The 18,501-nt window shown below is 48.8% G+C and overlaps 1 long non-coding RNA gene across 5 annotated transcripts in view; it reads right to left on the bottom strand.

Annotated features, from left to right (window-relative positions):
- The window catches only part of LOC120397771, a 48,467-nt gene that overhangs the window by 13,620 nt on the left and 16,346 nt on the right, over window positions 1-18,501 (bottom strand). For 4 of the 5 annotated variants that reach the window (XR_005593990.1, XR_005593988.1, XR_005593989.1 and 1 more), the window contains exon 4: window positions 6,575-7,325. The exons of the other annotated variant lie outside the window; for it this stretch is intronic. This is a non-coding gene — a long non-coding RNA (uncharacterized LOC120397771). The remainder of the gene's footprint in view (window positions 1-6,574; window positions 7,326-18,501) is intronic. 5 annotated transcript variants of the gene reach the window in all.

The following is an 18,501-nucleotide window of genomic DNA, read 5'->3' on the forward strand; positions in this document are numbered from 1 at the left end:
TATGATATTGGCGAGAGGAAATTAGGTTCCTGGGCTCTTCTCGGGTGTACTGAGGTGAGCTTCAAAATTAACAGGGAGTCTTTCCTACTCTACTCTCAAATATTAAGCCCTGTGAGGTGCTGAGGGCCTTCAAATCTCATTGTCTTCAATAAACTAACAGGAGGTGCTGAATGAGGCCCAATTTGAGCTAATTTCGTGGCTCTAGACATAGGCACTAAACTGTGGCCAGGGAAAGACCACTTGGGGATGAATTTGAGTTGCGGGGAATCTCCCTCTGGTCTCCGAGGCATGAGGTTGGGTTCTGGGGATCCACTGAGGCCCTCACTTATCTGAGTGAGCCAGCTTGACATTTCTGAGTGAGATGTCACGGGTCTAATTCCTTCACCAGACATGCTTTAAAAAAAGCCTTAACATCACAGTGGAATATCTGTCACCTCCTCTACCTGGCAGCAGAAGGAAATCCTATTTGTACAGCATCTTGGGGGCCCATCTCAAGCTGGAACAACAGAAGCAAATTTCAAGGGCCGACTTCCTTTCCAGTCCTCAAACTCAAATGGAAAGCAGAGAACCCAGTTAACCTCATTTCCCTCCACTCAGCCTGACCAAACAGACAGGGGTTTATCTTGCAAAAAACGGCAGCAATGTGACTGCTTTACCTTGGAGCACTGCTCTCCTTTAACATAGCTTGAATTCACTGCTTCTGCAGCCCCCACACAGCTCTGACACGCTCATGTTTGATTTCCTCCTCTCTGCAGGTGCTCAGAGGTGGGAAGTACATTTCACCGCTCAATCACTTTCATTTCCTCTGACACTAGGCAAGTTTGTGACATTGCTGCCAACAGACGCTCAGAAGCCAGGGCTACCCTCGTCTTGGCTAGTATTTAACAGGTCTCCGGTCAATCAACCATACTCATGAAGGGAGGCAGAGGTGAATATTTTAGAGCACCAGCTAGTTTGAATGTGCACCGCTGCCCTCTAGTGGCTAGCTTACAGCGTATAAAAGGCCTATTAGTGACAGCAAAGGAAGATTCTTCTGGAAAGCTCTCGGATACTACACTGATAAGAGCTGTATAGGAGCCTGCATAGAATTCATAGAATTTTGTTTAGCTGGGGATCTTTCACCTGCTACGCAAGCTAGGGACTCTCTCTCCCCAGCTTTCTCCGTTTAATTTCCTCTTTAGCTCGCTTCCCTCCTCCCCATCTCACCACAGACTTAAAGGTTCTTACACTAGCACCAGCTCCGACTGTACTATAAAGATATAGAGAAGACAGATGCTTCTAGCAAAGGCGTCAAAACAGTTTTTCCCTCCTATTACTCTCAGGAGACCCTTTGAGCATCTGCTTTCTCTGAAGTGCTAGCATATCGTTGATACTAATAAGAAACATCAGGGTCATTTTGACAGAAATGATAATATTCTCTGCAATTGTGCGATAATTTTAGAAACGTCTCCAGAGGAAAATCTTTCACTGTTTAATGAGAAGGAATTCTAACAAGCAGCGGCTTCCAGAGTGATGGGCGTTGAATCAGTTCCCTGATCACATGAAGGAGGAGAAATATTAGATTTTCCCCTTATAAAGAAGCTATATACAGTGGTGGATTAACGCACAGGCACACAGGGCCTGTGCTCCGTGGCCCTGGCCAATTTGGGGGCCCCTGCAGGAGCACCAGAACCTGTGTGGAAGTGGGAGAGCCGCCATGTCCAGAACTGTGGCCCTGCCCCCTACTCCTCCTCTTCCCCCCGAGGCCCTGCCCCCGACCAGGCTGGAAGCCAGAACTGGGCCATGGTAAGAGCCGCCCAGGGAACCTGGACCGCTGTGGGGAGCCCCATACCCTCCATCTGCCCTAGCAGGGGCTACACTTTACAGCGGGGGAGCTGATCACCTTATCAGCTCCCCTGCTGCGAAGCGCAGTCCCTGCCCCCACCACCGCTCCACACCTGCCTGAGGCTACTACACCCATGATAAAAAGTGGACAGGTATGGTTCCGGTGCCCCTGGGAGGCCCAAATGTTCTTTGCTCCCAGGGCTCCAATAAATCTTAATCTGCCTCTGTGGAGAGAGAGAGAGAGAGAGAGAGAGAGAGAGAGCACCTAATGCAAACTAGCCGACTCTAATGTAGAGGCAGGCTCTTTGCTATATGGCTTTTTGATAGACAGAGACAAAGTCAAGGGATCTAAGCACAGGCCAGTGAGTTTGGAACTCCTGAGTGTTAATCCTTCCTAATACCAGTTCTTTCTGTGGCACTGAAGTCACTGAACCTGTCTGCCTCAACTTCCCCATTTGTAAAATGGAGCTAATGATGCTTACCTACCTCACAGAGGATTTCAATATCATTTGAAGATGAAAAATATTATTAGCTAACATGGCAAATAAAGCCAGCTCACTTAACTCAAGCTTGGCTAAGGGATGCTGTTTACTGCTATTGAGCAGGCAGCAGTGTTAGTCACACACCAGTTTTGTGCTCAGAAAAAAATGTACTTTTTGTTTTAAGAAAAAAAGACTAATGAAAGGGATAAAATCTATAATATTTCTCTGTGGCCCCTTCCAGACCTGCATATCTCACATATTTAGATACGTGCGCTGTGTGTATTTTAGGTACTTTTATTGCTTATACTGTAACAGCTCATTTGCAACAGAGCAACACTAGCATGTATGAAACATGTGTGCCAGACATGTGCATTCATTTCCGAGTGACATATGCTGCCCAGATGCAACACACATTTCAGTGTGTGGCATGCACATGCACTTTATTGATTGGAACTTACAGCATCTGCATACTCTAAAAGGGTGAGGGGTGTGCCCTGACATCCAACACAAAAAAAAGGTCCTTAACTTTCCTAATTTGAAAACAGTTTAAGAATTTAGGATAGTTATTTAGGATGTCACCATTTGGTCTCCTCCACAGCCTGTCAGCTCTTATCAACATGCAAGTTACTGAAGCCTTGTCTACACTACAAATGCTTTGCCAGTGTAGCTGTACAGTAACTCCTCACTTAACGTTGTAGTTATGTTCCTGAAAAATACGACTTTAAGTGAAATGATGTTAAGCAAATCCAATTTCCCCATAAGAATTAATGTAAATAGGGGGGGGGGGCTAGGTTCCAGGGGGAAAATTTTTTTGCCAGACAAAAGGCATTATATACATTTTAAACAATTTTAAACAAGCAATTTAATACAGGTATAAGTTTTAAACAAACAATTTAATACTACAACCATCACTGCTGAGTATGAAGCTTGGTTGAGGTGGTGGAGTCAGAGAGTGGAAGAATATGGATTGTCCAGCACAGGCACTGGCTTGTCCGGGGGCAGGGGGCTCAAATCTCGGCCCATCCACTCCACCTCTTCCCCCAAGCTACGACCCTTGACCCGCCTCTTCTCCCCCCCTACCTCCTCCCCCTTTACTTCACACGCTACGTCCTCGCTCCTCTCCCCTCCCCCCTGCCTCCTAAATGCCGCAAGCCAGCTGATTGCCGCGGGCAGGAGGCAGGGGGAGGAGCGGGAAGGCGCTGATCCCCAGGGTCTGCCAGTGGGTGGGAGGTGCTGTGGGGTGGGGTTGGGGCGTAGGGAGGCTGCCAGCTGTGGAGAAAGCAGGCAGCCAAACAACGTAATAGTGGAGCATTGCACAACTTTAAATGAGCATGTTCCCTAATTGATCAGCAACGTAACGTAACGAAACAACGTTAACCGGGACGACTAAGTGAGGAGTTGCTGTATTAGCAGAGCCCACTTAGTGTAGATGCAATGTACACCAACAGGAGTTTTGCAGCTGGCATCTAATTCCTTGAATGACATTAGCTATGCCAACAGAAGCATTCCTCTGTTGGCAAAGCTGTGTCTGCACTGGAGCTTTGCCAGCAGAGCTAAGTCAGCTAGGGGTATAGTTTTTTCCACACCCTTGACAGACATCGCCATGCTGACAAAACTTTCTAGTGTAGACCTGGCCTGACATAGCAGCCGTACATCCCAACCCAACCCTTTGCTTAGATCAGTGATAAGTACCTGAAGGGTATAAATAACTCCTTTCCGCAGGGAAGGCTAGATCGAAGGTGGCATAACCATGATAGTGGGATGAAACTGAGCAAAGAAATATTCAAGATGAATATCAGGAAAAGTTTTCTAACGGGAAGACTAGGGACTGTGGCAGTCTCCCAAGGGCAGCAGAGCAAACCCCGCTGCTAGGCAGATTAAAACCCCCAGAAATTACTTGATAAGAGTTATTTGCTTGAATTGCCAAAATGCATTTATCTCGAACTCACGTCACTTTACTAAGTGTACAAGAAAGCAATGGAAAAGCCTAACAGAATAGGGCACCCCACCAAAAGCTACCTCCCTTAAACCATGTAAAAGGGCTGGAGCAATGTAAAGGGGACCCTGGCTCCAGCCAGGAGAAGATAACCCCAACCCAGGTACTGTGGCAACAGCCTTCTGGCTGCCTTTCAAGGACTGCTCATAAGTGCTGCGCTGGCATGGGCGTGGGCTGCTGGGGTATGTCAGGAACGAAGCTGCTGTCTATATTATGCTGGGGGCTCCTCAGCCCCCACAGCAGCCCAGGATTGGGAAGATGCAAAGATGGCTTAAAGCCAGCTTCCTCCCCTCACACCTGGGCTGTGAATTCTCAGTCCTTAGAAAGATATGCCCTCCCACAACCTCTTGCTGACTCCAAACAACATAACCCACTTCATCCGCCCCCTGCTACAATCACCCCACCCAACCCATTCTCCAGGAATAGTCTCACACAGAAGGTTCTTGCAGGTCACCCAATCTGGGCTTTTGCAGACTGTCGCAGGTCATGCACAGCCCGTCCCCTTTTGGGATGAGGCATGGGTCATTATAGGCTCAAGTCTGCGGGACCCCTCTGGGTCTCGGGAGTAATGTGGCCTACCAGTCAAAGTACTTGTCCTCTCTATCAAGGCTGTGCGGCCTAGCGGTCAGAGTCAGTAGAGCCTTTTATATATATATATATATATATATAATGGAGATATACCCATCTCCTAGAACTGGAAGGGACCCTGAAGGGGTATCGAGTCCAGCCCCCTGCCTTCACTAGCAGGACCAAGTACTGATTTTGCCCCAGATCCCTAAGTGGCCCCCTCAAGGACTGAACTCACAACCCTGGGTTTAGCAGACCAATGCTCAAACCACTGAGCTGCCCTCACACTCAGGGCTGATGAGGTGCGGGGGGTCACCTCAGCATGGGCAGTGGCCAGGATAGGAGGACCCGGGCCCTCCTTCTCCACCAGGTCCCAACCCAGAGCGCTGTCAGTGGCAGGGATCCAGCTGAAACACACCAAGCTAGTCTCTGCTTCTCCAACCACCTCCCTGCAAAGATTCTCTGGGTTACTTCCTATCCACTTCTCCGCAGCATGTGGTCTTGTGGTTCCCCCGGTTCCTCCTCCCTCTGCAGCACACAGAGCCTAGGGGCCGTGGCTTGCTGCCATCTGGCTGGCCTCTGCGTTGTGAAATGTTGGTGGTCCTTCAGCAGGAGCCTGCAGCACACCTCCTTCCTCTCCGGCGGTCAGACCCAAATGAAATGGGCTGCTCCCTTTTATACCTGGCTTCCAGCCGGAGCATGCCCAGCAGGGTTGAGGGGGCGTGGCCTCCTCAGCCCAAAGAGAGGAATTAACCCCTGCAGTCCCCGTGCGGGGCATGCACACCCTGTCATAAAGTCTGTGTTTCCCCGGGCCTTATCGGGTCAGTGGGCAACTTGAAAATCATAGGGTTGGAGTGAAAGGTACCACCTCATGACCCGGGCATTGGTGCCCTTCATCCTAGTGAGCCATCGAAGTGGCACGTAGTCAGTGACCAACTGGAAGGGGTTCCCCAGCATATAGTACCTAAGGGCGTCAATTGCCCACTTCACCGCCAGGGCCTCCTCTATCGTCGAATACTTCTTCTCTCAGGAAAACCACTTCCTGCTCAAATAGAGCACTGGATGCTCCTCTCCCTCAACCTCTTGGGACAACACTGCTCCCAATTCCACTTCTGATGCATCAGTCTGTAATATGAAGGGTCTGTCAAAGTCTGGGTGGAATAGGACAGGTTCCCTAGTTAATTGGTCCTCCAATTCTTGGAAGGCTGTCTCACGCTCTGCTGACCACTGTATCTTACAAGGCTGCGAGCTCTTCATTAGGTCGGATAAGGGTGCTGCGAGCATTGCAAACAGGGGTTGGCACCATCAGGGCCGGCTCCAGGCACCAGCTTATCAAGCAGGTGCTTGGGGCGGCCACTCCAGAGTGGGGCGGCACTTTCAGGTATTCGGCAGCAATTCGGCGGAGGGTCCCTCACTCCCGCTCGGAGCGAAGGACCTCCCGCTGAATTGCCGCAGATCACGATCGCGGCTTTTTTTCTTTTTTTTTTGGCTGCTTGGGGAGGCAAAACCCCTGGAGCCGGCCCTGGGCACCATCATGTTGTACGATGGACACGTGACACGATTACCATCCTTAGTGATGGAAATGAGGGGACAGGTTATGTCTTTCAGTCATTCAACCCATCAAATAGTGCAAGATTTTCCACACTGAAAAAACCCCAGTAACCTAGCTAGCTAATAAATAATAATAATAATAAATTCAACTCACTTTAGTGTTTTTGAATGTACCTCACCACCGCAACTACATCGAAGTCCTTTGTGCTCATTGCTGAAGTTGCAATATGTAGACAGGCATCAACCCGACAGTTCTCCAGGCGATTCTTTGTGGATGTTTTGATTGAGTTCATGTGGCCGAAGCCTCATTCGCACCAACAACATGTGTCAGGGCTCAGTGTCAGTAAAAGAAGTGAAAGCCTTGCCAGGTCACTGTATTCACTCTCACTTGACTTAAACAAAAGACACCATAATTTGATAACATTACTGTCACAGCGGTCTAAGCTGAAAAGTGTCTTGACCGCATCACCCTTGCAGTACAATGTACACTGCATTTCAACCTTGCTGAAGTCAATGTGCTTGGTAAATTTTGCTGAAAGTTTTTGAATTTCTAAGAGTGGTGGCTTTTGGTTGCAAGGGTCCAAGTAAAGCATGCTTTTCACCAAGTCTTTTCAGGAAACCTGGCCTTGAATGCCTGTTCAAGTTTCTTTGCATATTCGATGAACGTTGCTTTTACCTGAGCAATCTCTGTTCTGGCAAGTAGTGCTGCTCCTCCCACTCCCTGAGCATCTCTGTGACCTTGGCACGAGGGACAGACAGGTTGCTTGGAGATACAAAAGATTCCAGCATAGAATCTTCATTTGAAGGCTGTTTAGATGGCTTCAAAATGACCTGGCAGTACTTCTCCAGAGGGTAGTATGCATTGTACAGAGGAGAGTTCTCTTTCTGCAGTGCCAAATTCATTGCTGCAAGTGGGAACACCCAATTCAGGAAAACTGAGATAAAGAAGGAATTGAGGAGACTGTAGCATGTCATAGATATTCTGGCAACCTGTTCTATAATTTAGTGACCCATTCCCAAATGACTCTCTCTCAAAGTATTGCACTAGAGAATCCCGCAGTAGCTTGAACACCTCAATGCAGGCAGCCAAACTTAACCAGTGAATTTTTTTGTAGCTAACCAGATTTGAATATTCCTCTTCATTCAGCTCACAGATCTGTCTAAACTCCTTTTTTCTTGAAGCCCCACTGAAATGTCTAAGTGTCACTTTGATCGTATCTTCCACAAAGGCAGGTATGACTGATTCAGCGTCTCTAGCCATTAAGGCCTGGCAATGGGTCATACAGTGCTGGATGAATAAATCATCATAGCAATCTTTCAGTAGCTTTGAAACGCTTTCATGTGCGGCTAGCATTACAGATGCCCCATCTGATGTAAATCCCACAATTTGCTCCACAGGGTACTTGTTTTGGTCATTTTCCAAACAATCAATGATGGCTGCATTCAGATTTTCAGCATTACAGCATTCAGCTATTTCAATTAAGCTCAAAAACTTGGAGTGAATTTAACTTGTCTCAACATTCACAAAGCGATGGTAAATAATAAGCTGACTCTTGTCACTGTGGTCAGTACTTTCATCACACATTAAGTTAAAAAATGGAGCATTTACTGCTGCTTTAACAGTTTCCTTGTAAAGGTAGCCACCTAAATTCTCGGAGTGAAGTTTTTGAAAAGGAGCAGATTTTGGGTCAATTTTTTCGGCAATTTCTTTGAAGTCGACATCTACTGTAAATGGCAATTTGGCTTTTGCTAACCTGTAGGCAAGGCAAAGATCATTCTGTGCATCTTTGACATCCCGGTTAAGAAAGTCAGTCATTGACTTTACCTGGCTTCCTCTTTTTGCTTTGACCGCCTTGATGAATTTGCCCTTCTCTACACTTGACACGTTTGAAGTCTTGCACATTTTTTTGCACCACTTCTCAGCATGGTTGCATGCTACAATTGGCTTGAGCTGTTTTATTACTTGGCCACATCTTGCGCACTCCATAAAACAACCTGTGGGTCTTTCAAACATAAAATATTCTCTTTCCCAAGCTGGGTTGAATGATCTTTTTTCCAAATTCAGTGCCACATTGTGCACATTTTCTCTCCCACTGGAATGAGGGTAAAAAATGCACACAACATTAAACGTAGCTAACACTATGTCTGATTGAATAACAAAGCCTCTTTTGTTAAGTGTCAAGATTCTACAGTAACCATAGTGACTGTAGAATCTTGGCTTCACTGTCACTTTATGGAGAGCTGTAGATGCCAGATCTGGCCCATTCACATCATAACTGGAGATGTTTCTCCCATGTGAGGCTGTATGCCACTATATTATTTATGTAGGCTGCTGCATACAGGTGGTGGAGTTGCAGCAGTTTTTCCCAGTGGTGTGGGTCATCTTCTACGAACCTCCTAAGCATGGACTTCAGTGGCCCATTGAATCTTTCAATGAGGCCGTCTGTCTGCAGGTGATATACAGAGGTCTTTAGCACTCGGATGTCCAGCAATTGACATAGCTCTGCCATCAGTTTAGATGAGACATTGGTCCCTTGATTAGTTAGTATCTCCCTGGGAATTCCCAGCCGGGAGAAGATTGTCAGGAATTCAGCTTCTACGGTAGGAGTTGTGGTGTTCCGTAGCAGAACTGCCGCAGGGTACTGGGGCATATAATCCACCACCACTAGTATGTATTGGCAGCCGGATCCACTCTTTTCCAAGGGCCATATCAGGTTTGGGCCAATTTGCTCAATGGCACCCCAACTATGGGGGTTGCGAGCAAGGGCACCTTTGGTACCCCCTTCTGGCCAGCCTGTAGACAGGCAGCACAGAAGTCCCGCACTTCACAGTGGATGCCGGACCAGAAGAACCTTTGGGCCACTCATTGCAGGGTTTTCTCCCTCCCCAAGTGCCCTATGCACTCCATTGGACTAATAGCTGTCATAATTCTTCCTGGATCTGGGACTCATGGACCACACAGTATAGCTGGTCTTCACGGATCTCAAATTGGGATCCCTGCAGAGTCTGTTGCTCAGACGCCCGTTCCGGGTCAGGGTTTGTCACCTGCTCCCAGGCTCCATTCAACGTTTGGTCCTCCCATTGTTCCTTCATAAAGGCCCCTCCAAGCTCCAGTCAATCACGCTTGGCTGCCCTGGTCATCCTGACTTCGGAGAGGGATATTCAGGGGGTACTAGGTTTAGGAGTAGAGGGACCTTCCTTCGTGCCCTCCAGTCCCTCCTGCGCTATGGGCCCTTGTCATAGGTTTATTCCCCACTTTGAACTTTAGCGTCCACAAGATGGGGACCTGCATGGGCTCCTCTAAACTTAAAACCTAGTTTAGATCTGGTACACTGCCACCAGCTAGAAATTTCAGTGTCTAGCACACTCCCTGTTCCCCCAAACTTTCCCTGGGGAACACAGATCCCAACTTCCTTGGATCTTAACACAAAGGGAAATAATCCATCCCCCCCCACCTCCTTCCCCCTCCCCTTGTCCTTGGGAGAGATCACCTTGATTCAAATTCCTTGAATCAAAACAAAGAGGGATTCACTTTTCCCCCCTCCCCTTCCCCTGAAAATCCAAACAAGGGAAGAAATCAGTCAGGTTCTAAAAAGAAAAGATTTTATTAAAAGAAAAAAAAGAAAGTACACTATCTCTGTAACACCAGGATGGAAATGTTACAAGGTATAACTTATAAAATTGGAGAGACTTCCCCCCCTCCTTTCTCAGAATAATCAAAGTAACAGCAAACAGAAATAAAGATATTACTCCAGCAAACACACAATTGCAAATGCAGAAATTAATTATAAGACTAATCCGCCTTTCTAATACTCACTATACTGAATAGTAGAAAATACTTCAGGAAAACTTGGAGAACTTGGAGATATGTCTGGCCCCTCTTAGATCCAAAGAGAGAACAACAACCCAAACAAAGACACAGACAAAGACTTCCCTCCACAGAGATTTGAAATTATCTTGTCCCCTGATTGGTCCTTTGGTCAGGTGTCCGTCAGGTTACTGAGCTTGTTAACCCTTTACAGGTAAAAGAGACCTTAACCCTTAACTATCTGTTTATGACAGCCCTCTCTTTAGTGGGTGGGCCTTTTCTTCGTTTGGTGCCTGAAGGCTCCAGTCCTGCACAATCTTGCAGAGCCTCCACCAGTCCCGTCCCAAGATCACGGGGCCAGCATCAGGGCCAGTCTGACCCAGCACATTTCCTCCTGGTATTCATAGGCCAGCTGTACCCACGCAGCTGGATACAACCGTACATCCCTGTGGACACACTGTAGGAGTATGGGGACCCCCACTGGGTCGGGAGACTCAATCAAACTGGCCTGGACCAGAATCTGGCTACAGCCTGAATCAACCAAGGTGGCAACGAGGATCCCTCTACCCGCAAGGTTATCAGGAATTTGATGGGGCCTTTCCAGTGTGCCCGGGAGCCCGCAGTCAATGGTTGGCCATAGCTGCAATCCAGGAAAGGACAGTCACAACGGAATTGCCCTTCTTGGCCACACTCATAACTCTTCCCCCATCCCACTCCTGTCGGGGCTTCCATGACTGGGCTAGCCAGTCTCCGTTGAGAGCCATTTTTCCCTTGACCGGGGGTCGAGTCACCCTGCTGTCTTCTGGACGGTGCTCCTGCCCCACCAGTTTTCATCAGTTTGGGATGGGGGCTTAAACTCTCCTGCTCATTTGGGCTGGTGACTCGCTCCGATGGTTGGCCTAGGTCCTTGGAGGTCTCGGACCTTTTACTTTGCGCCTCTGACCCTTCGGTGCCCAAATAGTTCTCCATCAGGGAGACAGCCTCCAGCACCAACAGCAGTCCTGTAGCTTCTGGGCCATGGCCCTAGGCCGGGCCCCCGGTGGGTACCACTCCCGATGAAACTGTTGTTGGTAAGTTTAGGGAGAAACACCCATCTGATCAAGGATGGCTGCCTTGACCTTCTGGTAGTATAATGCATCCTGTGGATCTAGTTTGTGGTAGGCTGTCTGCGCAGAGTCGGTCAAGTACAGTGCCAGCAGCATGGCCCAGTGTTCCCTTTGCCACCAAGCATCAGTTGCAACCCTTTCAAAGGTTACCAGAAAGGCCTCAGTGTTATCACCGGCCATCTTGCTCAGCCATATGGGTAGTTCTGTCAGGCCCCCCACAGTTTCCACCCCATCAGTATGGGCGTCCAGTGGGGGAATGGGCCTCCATAACGTCGCCATTTGTTGCATCAGGTGCTCCTGTTGGGCCTGCTGTAGGGAGGACACCTCCTGCAGTAGCTGCTGCTGCTGCTCCTGCTGCTGAGCCAATTGCTGCTGCTGCTGAACTGCCATCTGTTGTATAAGCTGTGCTTGATGCTGATGGGCCGCCTGTTGCTGCTGGCTCTCCAGCAGCCATTTTAGGACCTTCTAGGCTTCCATCTCTCTAGATCACAAGGGTACCCTCACAACCAAAGGAAAGAACAGTGGTAGCAAAAGGGAAATAAAGAAGGGGAGTAACGGTTGCAGGCCTCCCTTCCAGTGGACCTCTCAGTAGGTCCCAATCAGTGCCCATATTCTCCACCAAGTTGTCGTGGGTCATGCACACCCCATCCCCTTTTGGAATGGGGCCTGGGTTATTACAGGCCCTGGTCAAGTCTGCGGGACCCCTCTGGGTCTTGGAGTAATGTGGCCTACCAGTCAAAGTCAATCTACTCACCCTCTCTATCAGGGCTGTGCAGCCTAGTGGCCAGAGTCAGTAGAGCTTCAGCACAATCAGGGCTGTGTGGCATAGTGGCCAGAGTCAGTAGAGCTGCCCTTACATTCAGGGCTGTGTGGCATAGTGGCCAGAGTCAGTAGAGCTGCCCTCACAATCAAGGCTGGTGAGGTGGGCTGCCACCACAGCGTGGGTGGCAGCCAGGTTAGGGGACCTGGTCCCAACCCAGGGTCCTGTCAGTGGCAGGGTTGCCTGCCACCAGCTCAGTGGGGATCCAGCTGAAACATGCTGAGCTAGTCTTTGGTTGTCCAACCACCTCCCTGCAAAGACTCTTGTGGTTACTTCTTACCCACTTCTCTGCAGCTTGTGGTATCGTGATTCCTCCAGTCTCTCCTCTCTCTGCGGCACCCGGAGTCTGGGGGTCGTGGGTCACTGCTGTCCAGCTGGCCTCCACATTTTTGAAGTGCTGGCGGTCCTTCAGCAGGAGCCTGCAGCACACCTCCTTCCTCTCCGGCGGTCAGCCACAAATGAAATGGGCTGCTCCCTTCTATACCTGGCCTCCAGCCGGAACATACCCAGCAGGGTTGAGGTGGCATGACCTCCTCGGCCCAAAGAGAGGAATTAACCCCTGCAGTCCTAGCGCGGGGCATGCACGTCCCATCACGCAGACCAAGGAATGAAGTCCCAGACTCAAGGACCCCTCCTGAAAACACCCTGATATCAGCTCCCTCCCATTTTTGTATAGCTGAAGGGGGTGCTTAGCTCAGGTGCCCCAGAGAGTAATTGTCATGGGAATGCATGAAGAGAGAGAGAGTCTCTCTAACAGCTGGCACCCAAACCAGAAGGGGATTATCTAGTACCTAACAGGGAACCAGGTGGCATTGGCAGGGGGTGGACAGGTTGGGGGGGCTGCAGTGGGGGCTCAGATAACAGGCCTATAGGTGTGCATGCAGACACTCCCCCTAGCAAAGGTGGACCAGCTATTTGTTTAGGTTGCATAAACGCCATAAAAATGGAGGTGGGTGGTGACCCTGATTCAATTTTTCTCACTTCACTTCCTGCTCCAGCTGAAGAGACACATGCCCATGCCAGCACCTGCACAAAGGGAGAAAAGAAACAGCGGGAGCCACTGGTGGGCATGGTTCCCTCTGGCAATGCTGCCGCTGGAGGCTAACCGAAGCAGAGCACTACGCTATGGTGACCCACACTGAGGAGTGGCAATGAAGGAAGACGTCAGAGGGGAATGTAGTTCCTGACATGCTGGCCATCTGCATGTGTTACAGAGAGTTCAGGCTCCAAGATTTAGTGTTAGGCCCCTTGCTAGTTTAAATGTGGCTCTTTAACTCAGACTAAAAGCCAGAGACACAGTAACTGCCCACTGTACTGCAAATAGAAAATTACTGTACGGTTCAGCCCTCCTTGTTCCTCGGTCACCAGCCCCGTTCTGTTGTATGCTGCAGCCTGCTCAAAGATTCAGGCACCTGCAGAGCTTGGCTGCTGCAGACGTTAAGCATGGCCTTTGTGATGCCAGAGATTGAATTACTTCAGGATACCATCAGTTAACAAAGGAAAATGAGCAGGAGGAGATTTTCGCAGCTGCGAGCAAGCCTGGGAGGAAGTGTGGCTCAGTAAATCAGGCAATGCCAGCTGAACAATTGGAGGAACTGGCTAGAGGAAATGACTAAACTCAGCCAGACGGGGCAGTGCTGGAGAGGCTGGTTAAAATAAATAATTGATCCACAAAAGCTAAACTGCAAAGGTGAGAGGGAGGCGGTCAAACTTCTGTGAACAGAGGTTGCAGGATGAAGGCTGATAGGTATCCCCCACTGCCTATACAGATGAGGGGCACTTTAGCTGGGAGGTTATTGCCACAGGTCTGGGATATTCAGCCAGCGCTGCTCCAGAAGGGGCATCTCTTGGGGCTCGCATAGACTGCAGGGATGTGATCAGCGTGCCAGTTGTAGGAGCATTTCCCAATGCTGCCTGACAAGCATGCCAGCCAGTGGAGTACAGGGCCCAGTAGTCACGGCCAGCAGGTTCCCCACCAGCAGAGTGGAGGGTGGGATAGACAAAAAAAGACATTTGCCCTCCCACCGTTGCATTGTCCCAAAATGCAAACAGAGTGCCATGATGTCAGGCTGTCACACACACTAGGCTGTGACTCTCTGTGACTGTGTTCAATCATGTGGCTCTTGGAGTGCGGATCTGCTCTGAAAGTGACAGTGAGGCTTCATTCATCTCTCAATGTGCTTGGGTTACAAAGGTAAAAGGCAGCTTCTCCAACTGCCGTGCCGGTCCTGCAGACAGACCACAATCAAACTAGGCTCTTGCCGTTTCATACATTATCACCAGCCAGGAAGATTCTGCAGGCCAATTCAGGCCCCTGGTTACACCGGCACAACCCCTTTGTACAGCTGGATTTTAGACAACAGTTCTGTTAACACACAAAGTGGAACAGACTCGTGCTCAGTCTTCCTTAGTTGTGCTGGCTCTGCAAGACACCCAGGAGTAAACAGCTGTAAAATCTACCTTTCTCCCTGAAGTCAGCAGCCGTGAAACTGAATTCACACAATTCAACTGATCTGTTGGGTGAGAAAGGGAATACCAGTCACTTTACAGACTGGAACTGAACTTCCAGGCTTAGATATTGTTTCCATTACAGAGCATATTTCTGTTTAACATTCAATGAATGTTTAGATGTGATAGTGATGCACTCAAATACAGGTTCTTCACCATCTCCTGTCCTTTCAAAACAATAGGGACAAATTAATCCTTGGCCTAGCGACACTGAAATTAAAATGTTTTCCAAGTGGCTTGGATGAAGGGAAGAGTCCCACAGCCATTGAAGTAAAACCCATCCCCTGTCCCCTTCACTACTGCTCAGATTAATACAGAAATCCACTTTCAGGAGAGAAAGAGCTTTACTGCCTTGTGGGTTCAGCTAAGAAAACAATGAGCCTGCGGAGCATAAACATTCGTCTGTTATCACACTCATTAGCCTCAGCTTCAAAGAACCCAACTGTGTTTATACAAAATACAGGAGAGTTTGCTGAGTTTATTTTAAAATAGGAGCTCTAACAAACAGCACTTTTATAAAAACAAACAAAAGAACATAACTGTTTCTGCCTTTGTTTTATAGAAGAGTCAAAACAGAGCTCTCTCCTTTGACTCTAGAATAAATGAGTTTGTTTCTTCGCAACAGTTATCCCCCTATATAAAATGTATTGTTTAATAGCTTTGATCTCCCTACAGGCAGTACTTGAATTTGTTTCAAAGTTCCACATAGTTAAATGCTACCACATGCTATAAAAATCTCTGTACAGCCTTTGCTGTTAACACCAGTAAATTGGAATAAGAATTTGAAAGTCATGCTGCCAAAATAGAGGGTGGCGCCCTTCACTCAAGCTAAACACTTTTTCCATTCCTGCCCTGTTCACAGTCACCGTTCAACTTAGCAGTCTGAAGTTTATACAATAGCCATTATGCTATATACAGTAACACTGCAGCCTTTCTGTGGCCCTGGGAAATGCAGAATAAATATATCAGCCAAAACCAGCAACAGCTATTAAAGTCTTTCTGATCCTTGTTAATCCCTCAGCAACCTGGTTATACTTGTTTATAAAACCCACAAATGCTTAGACAAAAAAAAAATGAAGAAGAAAATCAGCAGAGTGTGTGAAAAATCCCCATGCAGTATAGTCTGATGTAATGATTTGGGGAGTTTCCTGGAGGGGGCACGGCACTTTCAGGATAAAGAATTTTTTCCATTTCAAACTTTTTCCTGAACGTGATAACTCAATATTCTTCAAAAGCCCAGTCAGCTGCCATAAGTCTGTGACAATTTCACCTTCCCTGCGTACATTTCAGACACCGTGGTTTATAAACAGGTATCCCTCTACAAATGATTACATGACTCCTATTTGTCACATAATTCTGTCCCCTTTTAAAGATGACAATGTTTATTTTTATTGTGGTAATTGCTGAAGGCCCAGCCTTACTTTGCTAGGCACCATAAAAACATATAACCGATGGATGGTCCTTGCCATGAAGAGTTTGCATCTAAAATGCTGCATCATCTCTTATAGACACAGGGGCGGTTCTAGGTATTTTGCCGCCCCAAGCACAGCAGGCAGCCTGCCTTCAGTGGTTTGCCTGCAGGAGGTCCCCGGTCCTGCGGATTCGGCGGCACGCCTGCGGGAGGTCCACCGAAGCCGCGCGACCAGCGGAACCTCTGCAGGCATGCCGCTGAAGGCAACCTGCCTGCCGCCCTTGCGGTGACCGGCAGAGCGCCCCCCGTGGCTTGCCGCCCCAGGCACGCACTTGGCATGCTGGTGCCTGGAGCCGCCCCTGTATAGGCATAATCTTGATATCATAATTTCCATTTCTGTGTAGTTAGGAGCACTGAGTGGTAGCAATCTCTTCCCTTCCTGCAGATCTCCTAAACTGTTCAGGAGTGGAATAAAACATTGTCCAGGCTTAGAAGTAGTTCATGGCATGCTACCAGGGCCCATACCATTGCCACTTTTAGAATGGACTACTCTACTGCAGTATGGCTGTGCTGTTTGAGAGCTGAAGCTAGTGCAGAACGTGGCAGCTCACTTGTTCAGTGAGCACATGACACCAGTCTTTCATGAGCTCCGCTGGCCGATTGTTGGCTTCTGGATGGAGTTGAAAGAGTTGGTTTTGACTTATAAAGGCCTAACTCATTTGAGACCACCACTCTCTTTGTGCCATATTGCTGCAGCTGAGATCAGTGGGGGAGCTTGGAAACAACTCGCAAATCATAGGCACAAACTCTCCAGGGCTGGCACACCCACAGAAAAAAAAGTGTGAGCTTAGCACCCACCAGACGATCAGCTGTTGGCAGCCAATCAGCAATTGCATGAGCAGCCCCCATCAGCTGTTTTCTCCATTACAGCCAATCAGCTCTCCCCATCCAGCGAATCAGGTTGCTTTGTGCCAAAAAGCTATCTTCAGCTGTTTTGGCCTGAAGCCAGGTTCCCAGCGTGTGTGGTGGCTGCAGTTCCCTGCCTGGCTCTGACTGCAGCAGGGCCGCCCAGAGGATTCAGGGGGCCTGGGGTCTTCGGCAGCGGGGAGCCCTCGCCGCCAAATTGCCGCCGAAGACCCGGCACTTCGGTGGCGGGTCCCGGGGCGGAAGGATCCCTCACCGCGGGTCTTTGGGGCACTTTGGCAGTGGGTCCCAGAGCAGAAGGACCCCCCGCTGCCGAATTGCCGCCAAAGACCCGGAGCGGAAGAAGCTCTGGGGCCCGGGCCCTGTGAGAGTTTTCTGGGGTCCCCAGAGCGAGTGAAGGACCCCACTCCAGGGGCCCTGAAAAACTCTCATGGGGGCCCCTGTGGGGCCCGGGGCCTGGGGCAAATTGCCCCACTTGCGCCCTCTCTGGGCAGCCCTGGACTGCAGGCAGGTGAATCTTTTTCCAGGGCAGAGGGAGCTGGGCTGGGGCAAGCAGAGACATAGGCAGCTTCTGGGCTGGCCTCAGAGAGCTGGGGCTGGGGCGAGACAGACAGGCAGCTAAGCTGATGCAGTGTCTGGCACCCCTCTTTGGTATGAAGACCTCAAAATCCCAACCTCCATCCACCTTGAGAACCATCCTGAACCTCCCAAGCCAACCCAGTAGCTTATGCACTCTCCCACAGTCTACCCCCACAGGCACTCTGGATTATAGTTTAACTTCTGGGGGCCCACATAACATTAAAGCAAGGAACACAAGTTCCTTTGCAAAGCCTCAAACACATGCACTTTATCCAGACAACACAAGCGTTAGAGCTAGGCAAAACAAAGCTTCTGAATACAGTCTCCCTTAGACTGGTTTCACCCCTGTTCTGAGTCTCTGGATTTGGTTCAAGTCCTTAAGGGAGAGCAGGTCCCTCCTGCCTCCATTCTTTCTGCTGAGACTTCTGATTCTGGCAATGACGTGGCTCCCCTTGCTTAAAGAGCATGTCATTGTTAGAAACAGTGACCATTTTCCTTTGGTCCTGCACTTCTGTTGGGATTGCTGGCAAAGAGTTACTAGAAGTCAAGGGATCTGCCTCTAACTCCAGGGTAGAGCTCATCAGTGTTGATGACTTGTTGATGGCCATGGTTCAGTTTCCCGACATAGCATGTTTTCTGCTACAAAAATGGAAGTTAAATCCACTCTGAAGGTTACAAGTAAAACAGAAGGATTCATATTTGGACACAGACATGTTCCCCAAACTGTCCCCAGGCATGATCTTTGAGCTTCATTAAAACACTGCTTTTTAGTGTTTATTTATTAGTGTTCAGAATATTTCATACCATACTAAGTAATTAAATTATGTACCAATAAAACAAATTCAAACTTCTATTAGTAACATGTGGTAGGATCACACTTTGTGTTTTGGCCCTCATGGAGATACTTAAAAGACAAAAATGAAAC

The sequence above is a fragment of the Mauremys reevesii genome, linkage group 2, assembly GCF_016161935.1.
Source record: "Mauremys reevesii isolate NIE-2019 linkage group 2, ASM1616193v1, whole genome shotgun sequence".
Taxonomy (NCBI): Eukaryota; Metazoa; Chordata; order Testudines; family Geoemydidae; genus Mauremys; species Mauremys reevesii.